Source organism: Tiliqua scincoides, chromosome 8, assembly GCF_035046505.1.
Source record: "Tiliqua scincoides isolate rTilSci1 chromosome 8, rTilSci1.hap2, whole genome shotgun sequence".
NCBI lineage: Eukaryota > Metazoa > Chordata > Lepidosauria > Squamata > Scincidae > Tiliqua > Tiliqua scincoides.
In genome coordinates, this window is record NC_089828.1 from 25,907,591 (window position 1) to 25,931,917 (window position 24,327).

A 24,327-nucleotide genomic window follows, 5' to 3' on the forward strand; every position below is an offset into this window, starting at 1 on the left:
CCTTTCCAGAGAACACCTACATGCCAATGAACACAGGGAGCCCCACATCTCCACTACACATTGTAAAGGGCAGTGGGCTTCTTGAAAGGATTCCACTGCTCCCCTGGCTGGATTCCGTGGCTCCCCAGGGAGCTACGGTTCACAGTTTGGGAACCACAGTTCGGGAATCCATTACGGGTTACAAGCCATGATGTGTATGTACAACCTCCTGATTTTAGAAATGGGCTATGTCAGAATGCCAGATGCCAAGGGAGGGCACCAGAATGAGGTCTCTTGTTATCTGGTGTGCTTCCTGGGGCATTGGGTGGGCCGCTGTGAGATACAGGAAGCTGGACTAGATGGGCCCATGGCCTGATCCAGTGGGGCTGTTCTTATGTTCACTGCCTTACAGGGACTTGTTTGACTTTCCTTAAATTCTTGAATGCTTTGCACCATGGGAGGAATCTTGAAATTTGCTTCAACTTTCATTTTGCTTGAAGTTCCGTACCAATCCTAAGTACAGAGAAAATTTTATTCATTTTCATACAAACTTGTTGGGCTGCCCTGGAACCATTTCAGATGTTTCTCCATGGGAAGGACCCTGTGAAATATCAGTGCCATCCCTCGTTCACTAGTCCTCTCACTGGTGAAGCTCCACCATTTGATGAGTACTCAAATTACAAAGGCTGATGACCTCCCATGTCACGGAAAGGCGCAGTTCCATGCAATGACAATCAATGCTTCTGAAAAGCTCTGCGGTGCAATTGTTCTACAAATAACTGGTCTTGCTCAGTGTCTTTACAAGTGTGTTAATTGATAGGTAGTTAAGTTGCACCCTCTAGGCAGCATAAAGGCTGTATTGTAAATCAGTGTGCTTTCAAGCTTGGTTCAAACAGTATACACTTTTGTTTAGGAAATATTCAACGTGTGAATGCCTAGCTTGATATAAATTCATTAAACTAAGGGCGCAATCCTAACCAACTTTCCAGCACTGACATAGGGGTGCCAATGGGGCATGCACTGCAGTCTGCAGTGGGAAAGCAGTCAAGGGGGCCTTCTCAAGGTGAGGGCATGTTTGTTACCGTACCTTGGGCTGCATTGTGGCTAGGTCAGTGCTGGAAAGTTGGTTAGGATTGCGCCCTGACTTTTTATTCTGGGTCATTTAAATCATAATTTTAAAAAGCTCACCCTGCTGCATCTTCCCTGTTTTCAAAAAGGAAGACGGCAACAGAGAAGAAGAGACAGTGTGGAGACGGATGGTGGGCTTGTGAATGTCTCCAACATTATAACACACCACTCTCCCCTCCTCCACACTTCTGCGCTATTCCCCCTTTCAAAACCAGTGAGAGGGAGAAGCAGCAGAAGCACTGGTTATCCTGCTCCGAGGTAAAGGGGTGACAACATATGGTTTGACAACTCAGGTGCTGAAAGGTCTTATGCTGTCTTTGGAAATCCTAAACTTGTTGCTTCCATTCGGGCAATGCAACTTTTAGCATCCTTGAATTTGGACATCCTTAACAGGTGTTGTGTAAAGGGAAAGGAAGGCAATCAGGCCGTTGCAAAGATTCCGTACTCCTCTATGATCATTCAATGTTATGAATTAAAAGAGGATAAACGGATGATAAAAAATGAATATGAGAATTCATAAGTTCTTGTTAATGTTGAACAGCTTTCCAGCTGGGCAGAAAATCAGAACACACATCTGGTGCTCGCAGAAGCCAGAGTAGAAATAATGGGAACCTCTTTTTATTTTATGTCCTGCTCCAAGAATGTTCCTTGCACATTAAAACTGCGGGGGGGGGGGGGGAGACTTCCTTAGGACAAAACAGCAACTGTTCTTTTGGGGAAATGAGAAAAACAATGAAAGGAACAACAAAGAAAATGGAAGCAGATTGCTGAGCGTTATACCTCATATGGAAACAAAAAAATTGAACAAAACTGCAAGCCACCCAGAATGAAATAGATTAGAGGGCATCAGGTCTGAACAAAGACCTCCCCTTGCCTCAGGCAATACACTACAAGCTCCATCCATTGCCCAATAGAGCATCACTTACTGTCTCCATTGCTGCTGGTCCTCTTGCATCTTGAATTTGAAAAGAGGGGTGTGAAACAAAAAGGGGAAGTGTGGAGGAGAAGAGAGCAATGGGCTAGAGCATCGGTTCTCAAACTCTCAGGAAGTTGTTGTTGCAAGGGTGTGGAGAAGGTAGCACTGTGATCCCCAGGGACACACTGCTGTCAGGGACAAGAGAGGGGTTTCCACTTACCTACAGTCAGGCTGGTGGGTTGTGACCCACCAGTTTGAGAACCCCTGGGCTAGACTGTCAGAGAACGTAGTTATAAAGCAGGGGTGCCCAAACCCCGGCCCTGGGGCCACTTGCGGCCCTTGAGGTCTCTTAATGTGGCCCTCAGGGAGCCCCCAGTCTCCAATGAGCCTCTGGCCCCCCGGAGATTTGTTGGAGCCCACACTAGCTCGATGCAACTGCTCTCAGAGTGAGGGCGACTGTTTGACCTCTCGCATGAGCTGTGGGATGAAGGCTCCCTCCACTGCATGTTGTTTCACGTCTGTGATGCAGTAGCAGCAGCAAAGGAAAGGCCAGGCTTGCTTTGTGCAAGGCCTTTTATAGGCCTTGAGCTATTGCAAGACCTTCATTCATTCATATAAGTTCATCTTTAATATATTGTAAACTTATGTAAATTTATTCAAATTTTAAATGTAAATTAATTCTTTTTTCCCCGGCCCCCGACACAGTGTCAGAGAGACGATGTGGCCCTCCTGCCAAAAACTTTGGACACCCCTGTTATAAAGCACCATCTGAAGAAGACTGAAAAAGTATCCCCACCTAACTTAACCATACATTTTAGAAATGTGTTAATTAATTATCAGTTATAATACAAAATTAATTCATTAAAAGGGGTATGGATGTAACCAACCTAATGGGGTTGGGATCCGGCATAACAGCTGGGTCCCAGCCCTACCTCCCGCTCCCTGCCTGCCTCTGGGACGGTCCTCTGCCTGCTCACCCCAGAATACCTCTGCTGGCCCTGAGTGTCGTAAACGTGCCATAAGGCATGTCTGCAGCCCTCAGCACCGGCCCAGTGCTGGAGCTGTGCCGGTGGAGCACTGGTGCTCCGCCGCTCAGCAGTCGTGCAGACCACCAGGCGGTGGTGAAGTAAGTGGGGATGTGGGGGGAGGCAGAGAGGAAGTGTTCTGGGGCAAAGCGAGGCAGGGAGGGTGGGGAGAAGGTGGGGAGGAGGTGTGCCAGGGAGGGAGCAGGCTGGGAGGGAGGGAGGATCAGTGGAGCTCTGTTCCACCACATCCAGAGCCTCTGTGTTGGGCTGAGGGTTCAACAATGAGTGTCTGGATTCTACGGCAGGCTGCCACAGCAACCGTTTCGTTGCTGCACAAGTCCCGGCGCAATGGACAACTCAGGATTGGGCTGCCCGCCTGGTTCACTTACACACTTTACACACGTAATCCTATGTAAATCTAATTTAATTCATAGGACTGTGCTATAAGTCTGCAATCCTATACACACCGACCTGGCCATAAGTCTCATTGAAATATATGGGACTTACTTCTCAGCAGACATGCATAGGATTGCACTGTATTTGGCAGCCCCCCAAGAAGCACAGAATGAGTTATCTATTTGGGGTAAAACAACAACAACAGAACATGTGGGTAGGAAGGCAGAGTGAATTCATCTTCCTGAGCCCTACCAAAATGCACACCCTCTGGTATTAGTAAAAAACAAATGTACATGCATCATATGTGTCGCTCCTGTGTCTTAATACGTAACATGAGAAGTGAACATGATTTATATAGCTATATCCATTGCAGCTCAATTCCATAATTTCCCTGCCACAATTTACTTAATCCTGCCCTCAATTTGCTGCAGGAAACCCTTGTGATTTTTACAGCTTCCAGGACCGCGGGATCCTACAAATCCAGCGGTCAGCCAACGTAAATAGGGACAGCAATCTGCAATTAGCAAGAATCAAAGCCGATAGAGTTACATTTGGGGGGAATATCCAAAGATCTTTATCTTTGAACAAAACTTATTAGGACTCCTTCTGCCATATGAGCAGTCTTAATGAAGTTGGATTTCAGCTAAGTCAGTAGTTATTTTACCCGCTGATACCTTTGAAGAATCCGTTTGAAGCTTTAATGTCTTGTAATTAAACAGAATCTTTAATACATTTCAATATAAAATGGGATGTAACAAGTTGAAACTTTCAGTTCCAAAACAGTCTTGGATAATCGAGGCAAAGTTGCATGTGTCTTAATTACCACCTTCTTTAATGTGGTTCAAACTCTTCGTGACAATCACATTACCTCCCCAAACACTTCAGACCCTGCAAAGAATGGCTCCCAACCATTTAAATGTATTCAGGCTGCAATCCCATACACGCTTACCTGGTGGAAGTAAGTCCCATTGAAACCAATGGGGCTTACTTCCATAAAGGATTGCACTTTTAGTAGCTTAAATCAGTCAGGGCCCAATCCTATCTAATTTTCCAGTGCTAGTGCAGTTGTGCCAGTGGGGTGTATGCTGCATCTTGTGGTAGAAGTGCAGTCACTGGGGCCTCCTCAAGGTATGGGAACATGTGTTCCCTTACCATGGGACTGCATTGTGGCTACACCGGAGCTGGAAAGTTGGATAGGATTGGGCTCACAGTCGATTATCTTTAACTTTAGTTGTGCTGAGTAATAATTTCCTAGGAGCCCTAACCACCTTTTCTTTCTGGAGGACACCAGATGTGGAGGGGGGCGGCTTCCTTAATTCAGGGTCAGCAGGCAAACTCAAAGGAAATTCACATAGCAATTAATTACTATGTTAATTCTTATAGACGTGCTATGGTCAGGTCGTTTAAAAAACAGAATGGTGAACCGACATTTTCTTCTTAATCAATAAGCAGCATCATGTGATCATAGCCACTCGTAGTCCATTCCTACACTATTAAACACCTTAACAGTACCCAGCACAGGTTAGTAGGTGGCTGCAGTTCTCTTCGGGGTAAGGGGGTATATTTCCCATTACCCTGAGTCATGCCCCAGCCACCCTTACAGGGCTTCTCGATCTGCACCATCTATTTAGCTGGTGAAAATCCAGGAAGTCCCATATAAGGCTGCCTGGCCTGAGAAGAATATGACAAAGGTGGTCTCTGCTGATTCTGCCCCTTCCAGGGTCCGATTCACCACCTTCTCACCCATGCCCTTGCGCTACCCAGCACAATCTTACCTGTGCTGGCCAGCACTGCTCCTGGATGCAGCGCCGGCAGGCCGCAGCAGCTCGTTGGAGTGGTGCTGCTGGCTTGCAAGTCATTGCAGACATGCCTTACAGCACATTTATGACACTCTGAGCCAGCACAGGGATCGCTGCGCTGGCTCCGGCCAGAGTTAGGATTGCCCCACTGAAAAGCCAAAGGCCCATCTAGTCCAGCTTCCTGTATCTCACAGTGACCCACCAAATGCTTCAGGGAGCACACAAGGCAACAAAAGCCTGCATCCTGGTGCCCTGGTGCATCCTGAGTAGATGAATGGTGGGCTAGAACATCAGAGACGTTCTAGTGTTCCGCTCATCTCTCCTCTGCCCTACTATTCCTTTCCAAATCCATTTGGCACAGCACAACACTGTACAAGGGGATGGCAGCATTTGGTGTGCCAGAGGTCTTAGGTCTGCTTTATCATAGCCTCAGCTATTTTCTTACCCAATTAACAGTAATATTATCAATCTACTGATTTCAGCCAACTAGCAGCTCAACTGCAAATGCTTTTCCAAAAGACAAAGTAGCCCTTTTTTTGCCTAAGGCAGTAAAGGGTGGGACAAAAGTAACACCCACACCAACCATTCCAGTTCTTCTGAATGATATCTTTTAATGGCCCCTAGTTAACAGTCATGAAATCCAGATGCAATAGGGGAAGTAGGTACACAAAATAAACCTCAAAGAGGCCATTCTGACATGTGACTCTAAAATGTGTACAGAACATTATTTATGCTGTTATGGAAGAACGAGGGGCCCTCTACACAGCCGTATTTGAAAACCAGTGACTGAAGGAATGGACACTACTATTCTCCGCACATGTTTGATATGACCACTAAGTTGAGACAATGAGATCCAAGATGGCAGCACCTACATTATAAGAAACTACCTTAAGAATATCAGACAAGTCCTGCAGGATAAGTTCAAAGGTTCATGTCGCCATTCATCCTGCATCCCACAGTGGCCAACCAGTGGAACTCCACAAGCAGGATGTGAAGGCAAGAGCCTTACCCCTCAGTGCTGCCTCCCAGCAACTACTATTCAGAGACATACTACTCCTGAACAAGGAGGTTCCATGTAGCCATCGTGACTCCTAGCTAATGATAGACCCATCCTCCACCAATGTGCCTGATTCACTTTTAATCCCTCTAAATCAGTTGGCCATCATGCCAGCCTATGTCAGTGGATTAACTTCTTATAATTTAATTAATCATGCATTGTGTGAAGCCTCTGACTTTCCCTGCCAATCAACAGAGTCGGATGCCCTCAAGTTCTGGTATTATGGGAAAAGAAGACAACGTCTGTCTTGAAACCAAGTCAGAGACCATCTGTCCACGTAGCTCATTATTGTCTCGAGTCTGATTGGCACTGGCTCTCCAGGGTCCCAGGGAGGGGGTCCTTCCCAGCCCAGCTACTGAGATTCTTTGAACTGGAGAGGCCATGCAGAGCGTGTGCTCTGTGACTCTGGGCCCACTTTGAAGACGAGAGCTGCTGGCCAGGTAAGCCAAGAGTTCAGAGAGAGAGGAAGAGAGAGAACATTCCTTCCAGCCCCCAAACATCAGCAAAATACTCTGGATGCATCCAGGCCATCCTCAGGCAGCAACATTCTGTCTTCCCGGCTTCTGATATGTAGCTGAACTTGATGAAAGGCTAAGGAAAAGTGAGAGTGGAAAAAAAAGAAATGCAAGCCCCAGCACATAAACATCTCTGGATTGAGGCATGTCAATTCCCCTCCTTTGCCTTATTATTTTCCACTGCTGTAGCCTATGGGGAAAATATTTTAGGCAAATTAAGACAGTTCTACATGAAATGCAGGCTCCTCCTGCAGGAGAAGAAAAAAAAAATCTGTTTTTCCCCTCCAGAATTTATGGCTTGACACTTCAAAGGCTTATTTTTTTCACACTTCACAGACATTCTTCTATAAATATAGTTGGATACATGCATATATAGAGACTGCAAGATTATGGTGGGTACGCAGACACTCAGAGTGTAACTGATAAGCTAACACCATGTTTCCATTGCCACCGAATCCTACGCGTGCTTACTTGGGAGTACATGCATGCCCCATTGAATCCAGTGGGATTCTGAGTCAACAAGAACAGGATCCGGCTGTAAAATGGTGATCAGGAGTTAACTGCAGGGTCAGCCCAACACCTGCAGGTAACCTGAGGCAGGGCACCAAATGCCACTCGCCTTCCCCAGCGATGTGCCAGCTGCTGCTATCATTCCTTTTCCAGTCCCTGGCTGCAAAAAAGGAAGATGAGAACAGAGAGGAACAGGAAGTGTGGAGGGGAGGGGAGGGGAGGGGAAAGATAGGCCATCATTCTCCTCCGCACTCTCCTTCCTCTTCTATTTCATTCCCCTCTTTGTTTTCATATCCAGAAAGTGGGAGGTGAAGGAGATCAGCAGACAGAGGCAGGCTGGCCCTGATGGCAGTGAGCTGGCATCTGCCTTGCCAGCAAGTGATTCTAAGTGCAGCATTTTGGCTGCAGTGCATGATGGAAAGACCCTTCCCAGCAGTGCCTGGGTATTCTGCTCAGGAGTAGCAGAGAAGGCAAAGGAATAATAAGGCTGGTCTTACACAGAAGCAGGGACAGGCTGCAAAAGAGACAAGGAGAAAGGGCCGGTGGGGAACTCAGCAGGCTTGGAGAGCGCTATGAGACTTGCAGAAGGTTTGCTGGGAGATACAGGTGTAAGAACTTTGGGTGGAGACCCCAGCAGGGAATGGCTGATGCAATTCTGACAGTGGAACTCCAAAGGGGAGTCAATGGGGAGGGTTGTCAGGGAGCCATAATAAAGAACGAGAGGGTACAGGCAGACTTTCCAAGCCCAGGAGATCCCAGATTTGCAGCAGCTAAATCTTGGCAAACAAATCTTCCTGTAAGCACATATGAATCCTTCTGCCTCCATTTGAAAAAAAAAGTAATGGAAGCTCTCTCTAAATTAGACAAAGAGAGATATATCAATCCAGAGAAGCACACTATCAAACACAGAGAAGGCCATCTATTTAGATCGAAAGCCCATTCTATGCAGCAGCTTGTTGGCTCAGGCTTCAGGTCCTGGTTAGCCACATATTGGTCTGTGTCCAACCCTGAGCCTTATCATTAGGGGAAGTCTTGGATTCATGCTTTGTGGCAGAACTGTGGCTAAGTGATTAAAGACCCAGCTTGCAGAATAGACTATGCACTGATGCCAGTTAGCCTCTTGTTGCAAGAGAGGCCCAGAGTCTATGCCTTGAAATTCTTTGCACGCTCATGACCTCCATGTATAGCTTTGAATATCATTTGCTCAGGACAAACAGCAGGGGGAACTGTTGTTTTCATGCTCTGCTTGTGAGCTACCCTGAGGCAGCCGACTGCCAAACCACTGTCATGCTGGCCTGATCCAGCAAAGCTGTTTTCATGATCTTATCCCAAAAGATCAAGTGGGTCCAGTGATTCTTTTGCCCTACTCCATTCCACTGAGACTCCAGTGCAGGAGACATTCCCATGGCATGCAAATTCTCCATCTTGGCCACAAAAGGTTGCAGGATGACCCTGAAAAAAAGCTGATTGCTTGCAACTGACATGTAAACAGAGTTGATCTATATCTGGTGCATGACCTGCCTTGATGTTTTTCTTTTGTGCCACATTCTTGCCTGTATGGCTCCAGTTATTCATTCCGGCTGGTTGCAGAGACTGGCAGAGTTGTGCAGTTGTTTGCTGGAGTCCAGACATACTCTCGGGCTTACTGACTGAGAGCCAGCATGGCCACTGTGGTTCCCTCTTGTAACTCAGAGACAGGACACAACTGCACACTCTCCAGTTCTAACATAGGAGGCTCTGAGGGTGTTCTCTCAGTTTATCTGCTGCCCATACACATATACATGCCATAAGACACAATGAGACACTGACCGAGAGCCAGCATGGCTGTTGTAACTCAGAGACAGGACACAACTGCATACTCCCCAGTTCTGATCTCGGAGACTGAGGGTGTTCTCTCAGTTTATCTGCTGCCCATATGCAAATACATGCCATAATAGTCACTAATTCAAAAGGCTTTCAAAGGAGATTATTCAAATTCAAGGAAGACAGTTCTGCTGTAGGCTGTGAGCCATGATGGCTATTTGGAGCCTCCATGTGCAGAGGCAAGTTACCTCTGAATGCCCAACACTGGAGACAAATAATAAAGAAGGGACGTTGCCTTCACGCCTGCCTTGTGGGCTTCCCATTGGGGGATCCAGTCGTCTCCTGTGGAGATGGACCCACTTTTTGTCCTGATCCGGCAGGGTTCAAAGGTCTTGTATTCTCATGCCCTCGCCACTCCCCAGCAGCAATGCTTTCACAGTTCAAGCCCTCCTCGACCAGGTTGCACTGATATTAGTATTTTAAATCAGCACGCTAGCAAACACCCCAATCTGTGCTGGAGAATTCTGCAGAATGAATAATACATGAAAGAAGGTACTCCTGAAAATTGTGACATGCAGCTTGTCAAGGAAACATGGGTGATTTTTTGTTTCTGCCTCCCCCCCAGACACTTCCCCCCACTCCACGGTGCAAAACTTTTGTGGCTCTCAAAACACTAAACAGGGCCAGCCCCTCTCCCCCTTCCCCACTCACACACAGTACAGTCTCCTTACGAAACTCCTATCTGTTTGTTTATTTTTAAATCACATCAGAGGAGAGTGAGTTCACTGATGCCTTTCATCTTAAGAAGCCAAGAGATGCATCAGAAAGTTATAAACACTCTTTCAAATTTTTTTTTTTTTTAAGAAAGTCACATTTTCAAACTTCATCACAGAGATGTATTTATGGGATCAAGGAGTGGGTGTATTACCGGCTTCCTGAACCAACATCGCTACAAACCCACATTGCTGATCGTACCACCGAGTTGAGCGCAGCCAACAGACAAAAGCATTGCCTATATTAAGATCTTAGATTCTTTTTATGATCATTTTATGAGCTGAGATTCTTTGTCATATTCCCCATCACAGGACGCTGACATGAGTACTTCCTCTGATGAAGATGACAAGATCCCAGAGTCCTTATGCAAAATGATCAGGGACAGGATTTTTTTCTTGATTAGGGGAAGAAAAAAAAAAGATTGCTTGAAGGAGGTGGATACAATAGAGATTTACAAAATTATTCATGGTGTTGGCAAAGCAGGAAGAGAAAAGTTCTTCTCCCTCCCTCATAATATTAGAACTTAGCTTCATCTAATGAAAGTAACTGGCCACAGATTTGGGACAGGCAAGAGAAAGCAGGCCTTTACACAAAGTTGAATTGATTTTGAAAGCGGCTGCCATATGATCCGGTGACAGCCATGGGCATTCAATGACATGAAAAGGGGATTGTACAATTCATGAAGGAGTAGCTTACAATGACTATAGCCATGATGGCTACATGGAATTTCCAGGATCAGGGGCAGTATATCCCCTAATTGTCCATTACAGGTGAAAAACTGCAATGGAAGGCTCATGCCTTCATGCTCTGATTGTGGATCTCTTGAAAGCTTCTGCTTGGTCACTCTGTAGTGCAGGATGCTAGATTAGATGGACCACTGGTAAGATCCAGCAGGGCTCTTACTAGCTGATGACAGCTGGGCACTTCCTTAATGCCAGACAGAAGATGCAGACATATGTGCAACAATCCCCAAGAGATACGGAAGCCCTCACTGCTCCAAGGAACACAATTCTTATAGAGTGACTGAGAAGGACACTCAATGTGTACAGATCTACAGATCTGTACCCAAGTTCCCCAGATTCCTCCTCGTTTTTTTTTAAGATCTGGTGACACCTTTGCCACTTATTACATTCCCATCATGCACTGGTTAGGTAGCACAGTCACATCCGCAGTGACTATTCATTGATGTAGTTACAATAACCAGAAAACATTTATGACATACAATTAGGAGTTAAATTTTTAGATGCTCACCTATGCAATCACCTGTTTGGTATCTTTGAACACATGGGATTATTCCACTCTTAAGTGTTTTTGAGTTTAGGTACCCCTTGCAAGCATCCGCAGTGCAAGGCAAAAAATGTTGCCTAGTAGTGCTTTTGCACAAGGGAGGAGGACAAGGACAAGTGAGGTTTGATTTCACTGTACCAAAGACTTCGTGCTTTTGACATAATAGGACAACTTTAGGCTCATGACACACTGGCAATGTGCTAAAATTGACAGGGCATACTATCAGTTTTTGGACAATCAGCAAGGCACACTTGCTGACCATTCATGGCACACCGATGTGCCATGGCACAGTGGTTGCAAATTGCTGCAGCAGCATATGAGGCATCAAGAGCATGAAGGCAGAAAATGTGAGCATGAAGGCAGAAAAAGAAAACCAACTGAAACATCCTTTGGGCTTTTGCACCTGGAAGCACAGCATTTGCACTCCTTATAGGAGCTGAACTATAGGCAGACATCACCTAGAACAGGGGTGTCCGAAGTTTTTGGCAGGAGGGCCACATCATCTCTCTGACACTGTGTCAGGGGCCGGGGGAAAAAGAATTAATTTACATTTAAAATTTGAATAAATATACATAAGCTTACATAAATGAATATATTAAAGATGAACTTATATGAATGAATGAAGGTCTTGCAATAGCTCAAGGCCTATAAAAGACCTTGCACAAAGTAAGGCTGGCCTTTCCTTTGCTGCTGCTACTGCATCACAGACATGAAACAGTAAGCAGTGAAGGAAGCCCTCATCCCACAGCTCATGCAAGAGGTCAAACAGTTGCCCTCACGCTGAGAGCAGTTGCATCGGGCCAGTGCGGGCTCCAACAAATCTCTGGAGGACCAGAGGCTCATTGGAGACTGGGGGCTCCCTGAGGGCTGCATTGAGAGGCCTCAAGGGCAGCAAGTGGCCCCAGGGCCAGGGTTTGGGCACCCCTGACCTAGAAACTAAGAGCTTGGTCAGTCAGCGCTGTCATGGCTACCATTGCCCAGGCAAGATCCCAACATGAACAGGAAGTTCTGCTCTCAATAAGCAGCCAGTCAATGACCAGCCTTGGTGAGCTGAGTCATTCCAGAATTCAGGAATCCTTTATTGCCTATGGAGATGCTCTAACCTGTTGGTACAGTGGCTCACCACATGGTATAACTATGAATAAGCTATGAATTTCCTGACCTATCCCAGGCAGCTCTGTCCTGACACTCTTGTATACAAAAAACTGGAGGCCCCATCTCTCTCTCTCTCTCTCTCTCTCTCTCTCTCTCTCTCTCTCTTCCTTGTCCTTGGGCTGATGACTGTAGCCACAATGGGACCACTCGCAGATGGTAGTTTGGATATACTCATTGAACTGCAGTGGTTCAAAATTTAAAAAGGACCACAAAAGTCCCCAGATGCTTATGTTCCTGGGGAAAATGAGGGTGAAAAGAGAGTTTCAATATTCTTAGAGAGGCATCACTGTGCACTGAGGCTCCCTGCCAAACAGGGAAAACACTTTTGGTTCCACTGTTTCAATTTTATGCAATAATTTGGACTGGAGTTTTGAGGATCTTTGTGTGAAATGGAGAGTGGGGAGAAAGACTGGAGAGAGGAATGCTGAAGACTCCTACCCAATTTGCACAGCCTTACAGGCCCTGAATTAGGGCATTGCTATTCTCAAGTGAGCCCCACTGAGTCCAATGGGACTTACTCCCATACTGTACGTAATGTCACATTTTATTGTAGGACCTCCACATATATCATCTCCAAGCTCAATTACTCACTCCTTCTTGCAACCACAGGACAGTCCAGTTAACGCTGCCTCCTGAGATCCATTTTTTCTCTTTGCCCTCGTGTCAGAGAACAGAGATGGGACCAGACTTTCTGGCAACACTGACACTTCTGGGAGCTCCCTTTGTTGCACTGGAAAACCCCACTGTTATCCTTGGAAGAAGGATGGAGAAAACAGGATAACGCTTCATCAAGCCTGCCCATTCCAAGAGGCATAGACGAGAGCAGAGGTTTTCAGACTGGCCGTAGCCTCTTTGCCCTTAAGAGGCGGGGCAGTCAGGAGGCAGGGAGGAGTCAGCAGCGCGATCCCCAGGAACCTGCAGCTCAAGGGGCTGCAGGGGCTTGGCTGCACTTACCACAGCCTCCTGCAGCCTCCCAGGGGTGCAGGGAGCCCTGTGCGACTGTCTGCAGAGCTCCCCGAGGCTTCCAAAGTGAAAGCGGGACAATCGCGCCCTGCCTCAGCAAAACCGGAAGCGGAGATAGATCTCTCCACTTCCACTTCTGACGGGGCTGCAGGGACTGGGGTGCACCCTCCAGTCCCTGCAGCAGCATCTTGGGGGTGCGGAGAGCCCTGCGCAAGCCTCTGCAGGGCTCTCCGGGTCAGCAGCAGTAAAAGTGAGTGACTCCCGGTTTCAAACTCTGGGAGAGTTTGAAAACTGCAGGACTAGAGGATGCATCCATCACGGTGGTTTAAGTTTTCAAGGCACACTAACAACTTTCATGGCATAGCATCTTGATGTAGTCCATGCACCAAGAATCACTTGTCCAGCAAAACAATAAGCTTCAACATCAGGGGTGGCTAAACCGCAGCTTGCAAGCCACGTGTGGCCCTCAGATACATGATGTGCGGTTCTCAGAAATACATTGGCAGAGCTCCTCTTTTGCATTACAATTAATATAAAAGATAAATAAGACATTTCAAGCTTTATAATTATTTGCTGGTTATAAACTCAGAGTCCACTGGATTAAAACACAAGTTTAATGTTTATAGTGAGTACAGGTAGGACCTTGGTATCCACTGACTGACTTATCACCGTTTCCAAGTTCCACCTTTAAATGCCTTGTAACAAGGAAAAAAAGCGCCAAAATCCAATTTCCTGTCTTCATGCTGTTAAATAATTATAATTTCATTCCATTAGTAATGCCATCTAGTGACTAGGCATTCTGGGGCGACAACAGAGGAGCAAAAAACCTGGAAGTGGGTCTTTAAAGCTATTTTTCCACTGATTTGGTATCCAGACTGGGGGTTCCAAAACAGAATCTCAGGGGATAACAAGGCACAACATGTAAATATATTTCAGAATACAAATGCTTCTTAAATATTGTGGCTCTCAAACGTCTCTCTTTAAGATCTCAAACATCTGAAGTTTATCACTGGCCGCCCCAGCTCTACATGCTCAAACCTCTATTTCCTACAGTTTTCAAACATTTGCAGAAAATAAAGCCCGGAACAATTACACAGATACAAGGACTACATTTGCATACATCCGATTAGCTAAACCCATTCTGAATATTGCCACTTGGCCATGTTTTCTTGGAGTACAATTTGTGCCCCAAGGAGGACCCACACGGCACCAGCGGCCCCGATCAAGACGTGCAGAAGGTGACAATGGAGAAAGACTCGATTTTCCCTGTCCCAAGTAATCTAGTTATGGGATGCCTTTGGTTTTTGAAAAAGAGAAAATTGCAATTGGAGAATCAAAGAACACCACTGGGGATAAAGCAAGGGCTTGGTGGAAGTGCATCTACCATCTTTAGCAGTGTCAAATTAGATATAACTGCTGCTGTGTGTTCGGAATACATTATCCCCTTCTGTGAAACCCAGCAGCCGATGTTCTTTCATTGTTATGAAGCTTTCATATCGTCTTCCCTAGGCCATTGCTCAGGGTTGAGGTTGCTGCAGCCCCACTCTCTCCCCACTCCTTGCCTGTAGCGCATCCATCCAAATTAGACATCACATCTGTCATCCCGTTCCTCCTTTAGTGGAACGTGGCGCTCTTCCATCTTCTTTCAACTCCATCAGACACCTCTGTTCATCCTGTTATGATTGATCTAACGCTGACAAATTAATAAACACGACACATTTGAGTGTTGTGTTGCTTGAACGTTGGCAATCTTGGGGGGGGTTGCATAGACTTACATTTAAGCCAGACTTCTTTTTTTTTAACGTAAAGTTTTCTTAGAGGAAGGCAAGGCAACATGGAGAGGCAACCTCAGTAGATCTGTCGACAGACTTGAGCCCTGGTACAATTCACTAAGTAGCTATGGTTTCAACAAGCCCCAGTGAAATGAACAGGAGCTGCACAACAGAAACATACCCGTCATATAGATTAAGAGCATAAAAAGAACCCAGCAGAAACAGATCAAAGGTCCATCTAGTCCAGCCCCGTTTCCCAGAGTGGCAAGCAAAGGCCTCTGCAAGGCCTCAAGCGGGAGAGAAGAGCATTCTTCTCTGTTACCATTGCTCCCCTGTGAATGGCATTCAGAAGCATAGAGCCGCTGAACCTGGAGGGCGTGACCATCACAATTAGTGGCCATTTATAGTCTGTCCTTCATGAGTTTGTTCCATCCAGTAGTGTTGCCAAGGGTGGGGGTTAGAGGTACGCTGCCCAAGCAACCCTGCCAAGAGGAGCTCCATGCTGTGTTTGGTGGTGGATGGGCACTCCTGCCTGCCCTTTCCTCCAAATGACTGGAAATCATGTCCCCTTGGAAGCAACTGGTGATGGCACAATGATACACTGACATCACCAAATCCTCACCAAATAATTTCTGGGTGCCAGGTATTGAGCCAGGTACTGGTGGGTCCAGGCCCACTGCTGTTTACAACACCCACTGCTCGGCATGGTAAGGGCTGTATTGCGTGGCGAGAGGAGAACACTATGGCCATGCCACTGGTCCAATCCCCTTGCAAAGCCATCTAAGCTAGTAGCCAACACCACATATTATGGCAGCATATTCCATACTGGGTGGAGAATGTTCTTTTATCAGTCTGACATCTCTAGCCAATCAGATCAGGAGACTCAAGGGCATCACCCAAGCCTGCAGGGGTGCTCACACTTTTTTGGCTCGAGAGCTACTTTGAAACCCAGCAAGGCCCGGAGATCTACCAGAGTTTTTTTTTTTTTACAATGTTTGCGCCATCATAACATATAACATTTATGTGTACAATATATGTTGGTGTACCTTGAGCCCCACTGAGTATAACAGGACTTACTCCTGAGTAGACATGCCTAGGATTCGGCTGTGAGGCTGCAATCCTAGCCACACTTACCTGGGAGTAAGCCCCATTGAGTACAATGGGGCTTACTCCCGGTGTTTCCTCCCAGAGGCACCTGAAGGGGGGGGTCAGCACTCTGCGATCTACTCATTTTGCCTCGCGATCTACTGGTAGATCGCGATCCACCTATTGAGCACCCCTGACCCAAGGCATCTACCTATGGCCTCGAGAAGAGTTGTGCTAGCAAAACAATCCATTGATGGATCATACCATCCGCTGCGATTTTTTTTTTTTTTTTTTGTAGGAGGAAGACATGGGATCCAGCATTAAAAAAAACTGTTGATCATTGTATTAGATCTGGCCGGAAAGAGAAACTGTAGGGTAGGGAGAGAATTCGGAGTCAAGCTACAAGTGCAAGAACACATCAGTGCTGGCAGTTTACTGTGTCATCCAGACCTTTCAAATACGTCTAATTGTGTTTCTTTCTCTCCAGCCCATCTGTTAGCCTTCCATATAAAGATTGTATATAAACAGCCGTGCTCATTTATGACAGTTCAGGAATGTCCTTGCTTTTGTGTGAACACAACACACACACACACACACACACACACACACACACACACACACACACACACACACACACACCCTACCACCACCACTACCAGTTCAATTGCTCTTATGTTAAACTCTAAGGGAGAACATAAAAGCCCAGCCTCTCATGGGAAGAAAGGACGGAACAACATTCCATACCGTACTTTCATCTTTAATTTAGGAAAATGGATGCTGCTCGGCAACAGTTAAATGCTGAACTTCTTCTGCTTTTTGGCACATTTTCATAATTGATTTGCTAGATAATGGACTCGGCTTCCTTATTTAATAAACACGTTAATGATTTCAGACAATGACTCCTAACTGCCTACAAATGTTGTCTTCGGGAGGCGTGTGACCAACAACCCCAAATATAACAATTACAATGGAAATACATACCAAAAGGCACAGCCTTCAGATCGCATTACACGAGATATTGAGTTAATATGTCACCCTGTCACCAGTCACTCGCTACCTGCTGCTGAACATTTTAGTCAGACTCTGATGCATTTCAGCTGGGCCTAGGCAGCAGCCGGCAGACGCCCATGTGGGCTGAAGGGGGAGAGCCAGAGACAGAACTAAGCGTTTCTTCGCAGGAGGGGCCTGGGGAACAGACAGCCACAAGAAGGGGATGAGGGGGAATTCAGGCTGAAGGAATGAGATGAGAGGAGACATCTCGGCCACAAAGTCTTCTTTGAGGCTGTGGGGAAAGAACCCGTCTTCTTCTATTTCTTCTTGCGTGGGCTTGGAGAAGGCCCAATAGACAGAAAACATCACTTCCAATCTCATACGCCAGGCACACAGCGTAGCCATCTTTGTTTGTTTCCAGAAAGGCAGAGGCGGCTGCCAACGGTGGGGCCGTAAATTTGCCATCACGCATCCCGACGGGCTGCAGGATTTTAGCTTCAGTGAGCAGCTAAGGAGTGGAAGGAAAGGGACGCTGCAGCACCATCACCCCAGGGAAGGCATTTTCAGGTTCACCGGGGCTGATAAGTGCTCTCCTTTCTCTGACCTACTATTACAAGCCACCGCACTTATAGCCAGTGCATTTGGGTGCAACTGAAAATGAATGGAAAGGAGATTTAAAAAAAAAACACACACACAATGCTGTCACCACCAATTCCAAGTTAGCCTAATAGCCGATATCATGGTTGCAGGACAAAAATCAACCACCACACTCAGCAGAAGATTCCAGCAGAAGGTGTGGCGGGGTTTGGACACGGCTAAAAATGTATAATACAGAGAACAGTCAATTTCCTTGTGGAAAATTGGTCAATGCGCGTAAAAACCCAGACGGAGTAAAAATGATCAGGTAGAAGCCCTGTTGGAAAGACTGTGGAGAGACCCGTGAGAGGGCTCCTTCCACACCCTCCCCCCTCAAATTGCAGCAATTGAGGCTAAATTGTAGCAATAGCAATATCCTGCAAAACAGGACCAAACCAAAGCACAAAAAAAAAAAAAAAGCCAAAACAGTCAGCATCCTTTTCACTATACTTAAAAAAAATTATTACAGGTATTTTAAGAAATAGCTATCCAGCACCTGAGCATTGATGATGCAATTCAGGGAAGGGGAAAGGGAGAATCGATAATAACTGGGCCCCCTGCCATCGTTCAGCGCGGACGTGGATTGCGTGGGGAAAACAGCTCCAATAATGCGTTTTGCGGGTCCAGGCAAAGAGCCGGAGTGCAAAGTCTCCACATAGCAACCGAGGGCAGGTGCAGGCGCTCCCTGCAAACCAATGTTTGCAACTCAGTTGCCCGCCTCTTGCTTCCATTCTCCGTCCTTATCCCATTCCCACCAACCCCAAGCAGTCTGACTCAATGCCCCTTTGTTCCATACAAGGCTGCGGAGCTTTCCAGCCCATTGAGGCAAGGAGTGCTGAATTAAGCAGGGGAGCTGTCCAAGAGCACAAGGAGCTGGGCAGAAAGAGATCCACAGGTAATCGAATCTGCGGGAAGGACCTCTCAGGACAGGAGGTGTCTTCCGGTCACAGCCGGGAGGTGTTCTGAGGCCAGGGGAAAGCAAGCATAGCCTCCCCATGCCTCAGGATGCCTCTCAGGCACTAGAAGACCCTTCCAGTTCTGTCCAGGAGGTCCTTTCGGCCCTTCAGACACAGAGTCAGTACCCACACTGAGTAAAATCCACAGAATAAAGAAAGCCAACTGTACAGCGAGCCTTCCTGATTCATTTCTTCCAGAAATAAGTTGGTTCTTGTCTCTTCTTTCCTAAAAGGGTTTGTAAATCTCATACCCTCAAGTTGCTGGCCATGTATTGTGTTTTCTGTAATGACTTTCCACTCAGACTTGTCACCATCTCTGCTCCCAGTTTTAATGGTGGCCAGAGCTGTGGTGTCTTTCCAGTCACAAGACACCACATCACAAGTCACAAGACACCACAGGGGACATCACAGTCCCCTGATTCGGCAGCTTCCTGGGCAGACATCTGCAGGAGCAGTAGACCCAGGATGTTCCTCAAAATATGTTGACTCCTCAGCATGTCTCAGCATTTGCTGGGGCCAGAAATTGAGTCCTCTTCTGAAGAGGTTCTGGGTATAAGATAGTCCTAACATTTCACTTCCTTACCCTTTCCAACGACAATGCCTCCCTCTCCAACCTTAAGGGTTCATCCGTGGAACCAAAACATGGGATAAAAATGTTTCTAACTAAATACATGCAGGCCCAATTCAAGCCATTGGTTATGAACTTTGAAGTTCAGCCTGGGGCAGGCTGGGACCAGGATACTTCAAGGGCCATCTCTCCCCACATGTATCTGCCTTCCCACCCCATTCAACATCTGAGATCTTGCTCCAATTTCCCCCTTTCTCTGAAGCTCATGGGAGGGGGTACGTGATAGGACCTTTACAGCAGAGGCCCCTAGGCTGTGAAATTCTCTCCCCCTTTGAGACACATCTGCCTCCTCCCTCCCTTCTCAGTCCCAGGCTTTCACCACCTAGCCAAAATGTATTTGTTTAGGCAAGCATATCAGTTTACATCCTCCCACAGACTGTTTGAAGTTTTCTGTATTCTCGGTATTCTCAGTTGTTTTCAATCAGACGTGTTTGGTTTTTACATACAGAGAGGCCCCTGTATCCACGGGTCCTGTATCCGCAGATTCAGTTATCCACTGATTGGGTCCATGGTCCCCCCTCTGAAGGCGAGGGGAGCTCTGCATTAAAAACGTCACTTCCGGTTTTTTCGTGAAACCAGAAGTTTTGTTATTTCTACTGCCAAGCTCAGTCTGAGCCGCACAGAGGTCCGCGGGCTCTGCTGAGCTCAGGGGACCCTCTGGAGGGGAGGGGAGCTGGGCTCCTCTTTCTTTCAGAGGGTCCAGGAGGTGGGGACAGGCTTTCAATCATATTTGCAGTTTTGATTATCTGTGGGAGGGTTCTGGAACAGAACCCCCACGGATGAAAGGGCACACCTGTATGTGTAAATCATTCAGATTCTATTATTTCATAATTTATTATTGGCTAATTGCAATCTTACTCATAATTACCTGGGAATAATCCTCAATGAACCCAGAAGAACAGACTTCTAAATAAAACCTGAATAGGATTGCTCTGTTTGTTTTATTTCTTGATTATTATTATTACTGAACGTAGTACTTTCTTGAAGATATCACCTTGATGGCCTCGTCAGGACTGGGTAAAGAGTCCCAGTTTGAAAAATGCAAAAGTGCAAAGTCTGGCTTGCACAACCCCAGTATTATTGCCTGTTCCAGCCCTGAGAAAAGAAGCAGGATGTTATTAGAAGGAACCTCCACAAAATGCATCAGAGGGACGTCGGCTTAATTAAGAATCCAGACGCAAGAGTGCATGCATTCAAAAAGCACACCATGTGCATATCCTCATTACCTTGGTATTCCCTATACAAGCTATACCAAGAGCAGGGAATAGGATGGTAATGCTAATAATTAGCAGAGATTATGAAGGCTTTAACGTCAACTACTCTCAAAAGCTCTCACCACTTTGAAAGATCATTGCTGGGAGTTATACGTGCATTCAGGTTAAGAGTTCAACAGGGGAATAATGCCTACCTTATCTAGATAATTCTAACGTTACCCAGAAGGGTTGGCTAAACTGTAAAAGAATCCATTTCTTTTCTAATTTTATCCAGCTAATGTGGCCATTATCCAGCCCAACGTGGATTTGGTTTCAGCTAGATTGGCGTCAGGGGGATAAGAGAGGTTTGAACTACAGCTTTCTGTTTCTGCAAGAGAGGCCTAACTCAAGGATACATCATGGCATGTGGCCCAAGACCACTAGATTTGTGTCTAGGCCACAATCCCAAGGGGGTGGAGAAAAGCCACAAAGCGATGCGAGTTCAGTATTTGAAGAATCTCAGGTTTCATTAAAAATGCAGGGGGGGGGGGAGCTAAAAGATATGCTTGAGAAGGTGTAGGCCAGGGATATCAAACGTGCTTCATGCAGAAGGCCAAATTGCATTCATGATGCCTACTAAGGGCCAGAAGAGATGCATTAAGCAGGTGATAAGAAATAAGCACTTATTTCTCACTTAGGAACATTAGCTGCAAATGACAGAAGAGAAAATACCAAAATCTTGATCATATTTTCAAGATATGGGATAGCCCAATTAAAGTTCGGACCGCCCTTTCGGCAGTGATACCTCAGCACAGCTCAGTAGCTGAGAACAGCTGAGGATGGTGCTGGGAGAGCCCCAACTGTCACGGGAGCTGGATAAAGAGCTTCCATGGGCTGCATCAAGCCCGTGGGCCTTACTGATATCCCTAGTGTAGGCTATGAAATGACCTTTTAGGAGCCAGAGAAGTTGAAGGTAGGGTTTCAGTAGTATGTTCATATTTACCACCCCTTGGCTTACCTTTGCACCAACTGCCCAAACTCAATGCAATAGCCCAAGATCAGATCACATGAACCCTGCTCAAGCAAGCAACTACCTAGCCAGATGTGGCTTGTTCTCCATCAACCTTTTCTCACCTCCGCCCTCCCACCAAGGTTCTGAAATGTAGGAAACCAGGCAGCTTCATACATGTTCAGCAAAGATACGTTTGGAATTGCAGGGCCGGAGCAAAGTTGTGAATAAAAGGACAGGAAAGGGGAAGTGTGGAGGATAAGAGAGTGGAAGGCTAGCTAGACCATCTGCAGTGCTCTAGCCCACCATTCTCTTCTTCTTTCCTCTCTTCCTTTCAAAGGCCTTGAAAGTCCTTTGAAAGAGGAGGAAGTGTGGGCGAGTGGGTGGGTGGAGAGGGGGTAACCCCTGTCAATCTGCCACCCAAGGCTAACGCATCAGTTCGCTTCAGGGATAGTCCAGCAGGAATGCTGTTGTCAGCAACAACTGTCCATCTCCCAGTCAGTCTAGTTTGGGCCTAAGCACTAACGAAGCTGTCCAGGCAAGGAGCCTGCAACTTAATTGCAAGGCCTCAAAAAGTTCAATGCCACTTCCAGAGGCAACCCAAACCCTCCTGATGCCTGAGGCAGTATGCCAAATGCTGTCCATCCCCCCCACTCCCATTCAGCCTCTGCACCTCCCACTTTCCAATGTTCTAGCTCAGCACTCTCTGCCCCTTCCTTCTCTAATTCAGAGAGTTGAAGGAGGAGAAACAGAGGTGGCAAGTAGGCAGGCAGAGATGGGTGTCCCAATGGGTGCCTGAAGTGACTGCTTCAGTTGACTGCTTCAGATGGACTGTCCTCCGCTCCTTCTGATTTGCCTCCCGATGCCTCATGCTCACCTACTGAGAAACAGCTTACTGATCATCTTGATGGCCGTTCCCAATCATGCCTGTTTTTCCAGCCAAATATAAAATGACGTACTAAAGTTGAAGTGTTTTCAAATGGAGTGTTTCAAATCAAACCAGAAACGAATGCCCAGCAAGACGCAACAGAAAGCTGTAGTCAAGAACATTCATAATTAACGAATCCCAAGCTTTGGTTTGGCTACTTAATGCAGTCAAGAAAAGATGTGGGTCAACAGCAGTCAAAATTCCTGAAATAAACCTCCTTAAAAACCCCATACAATAGATGGGGGGAACATGTACAGCTATTCATTCTGGAGGGATACCTTGAAAGAAGTTCAGGGTATCACAAAAGGAACAATCGGGTAGGAATTTCTGACACTAACGCCCCATTGAAATGAATGGGAGCTCTGCAAGACTGTTGGGTATCGCCAATTGATTCTCTTTGTCAGGGGAAACTCATCAGGACTGTGCCCACAATGTTCAGGCCACAGCATGTGTGTCTGCCTAAGGCTCCGCGAGAGAGAGAAAGAGTACTGTACTCTGAACAACATTTATCTCTTGTGAACAGCATTCATCTCTTTCCAACTATTGGCAACAAGACTGAATATTGCAAGGGTATTGTTGAATTGCTGGATTCAACCAATGGTCCATCTAGTCCAGGAATGTCAAACATAAGGCCTGTGGGCCGGATAGGATTCCCAGAAGCTCTTTATTCAGCCCTCAGATTCTCCCAGCACCACCATCAGCTACTCTCAGCTGCTGAGCTGTGCTGAGGTGTCACTTCTGAAAGGGCAGCCCACATGATAATTGGGGTCCCCCATATCTTGAAAATATGTTGAAGATTTGCGTATTTCTCTTCTGTCATTTGCAGCTAATGAGTTCCTAAGTGAGAAAGAAGTGTGTATTTCTGGTCATCACCTGCTTAATGACATCACTTCCTCCTTAATGACATCACCAAGAAACCACAGCAGGCATCATGAATGCTGTTCAGCCTGCAGTATGAAACAAAGTTCGATACCCCTGATCTAGTCCATCTTCCTCTTTCCCACACTGGTCAAGAAAGGAAGTCCACATTCAAAACATATAGGTAGATATGTTTGTTCTCAGTGAGTAAGACAGGATTACGGCCTAAGTCTTACTGAACACAATAGGTTGACTTCTGCGTAAAATAACTAACACCATTTTCAAACACCTCTACATAAAGGTAACAGCCCTATCTTGCTGTTGCTGTCCAGAAACCGGTATTCAGTGGCATGCAATCTCTGAACAGGGAGATATAGCCACCCTGGCTTGTAGCCACTGAAAGACCTAACCCTCCATGAATTTGTCTAATCCTATTTTAAAGCCTTCTAAATCAGTGGCCATTGTGATATCCTGCAGCCATGAGTTCCAGAAATTAACAAAAAAGTGGGTGAAGAACTTCTTTGCCTTTACACCATGGTGAAAAACAATAGGCTCAAATCACAGAGATGTGGTTAGGCAGAGTCTGGGAAATATATATATAGTGCAAGACAGCCAATCACGGTGTGCCAGGGAAGACTATAACAACCCAGGCTGTAATCCTAGGCACACTTTCCTGTGGGTAAGCCCCACAGAACACAAGGGGACTTACTTCTGAGAAGACGTACACTGCCCAAACACATTTCAAGCTATACAGAGTATGTTTCTTGACTAAGTACAGATCTCTTGACTAAGTACAGATCTCTTGACTAAGGTATGCAACTTGTCCCTCAAAACGGCCACGGTGCCAGAAGATTGGAGGATAGCAAATGTCACGCCTATCTTTAAAAAGGGAAAGAGGGGGGACCCGGGAAACTATAGGCCGGTCAGCCTAACATCCATACCGGGTAAGATGGTGGAATGCCTC

At 46.4% G+C, this 24,327-nt stretch overlaps 1 protein-coding gene across 3 annotated transcripts in view; it reads right to left on the reverse strand.

Annotated features, from left to right (window-relative positions):
- Positions 1-24,327, reverse strand: part of RORA (RAR related orphan receptor A) — a 442,115-nt gene that overhangs the window by 362,359 nt on the left and 55,429 nt on the right. The window lies entirely within an intron of this gene.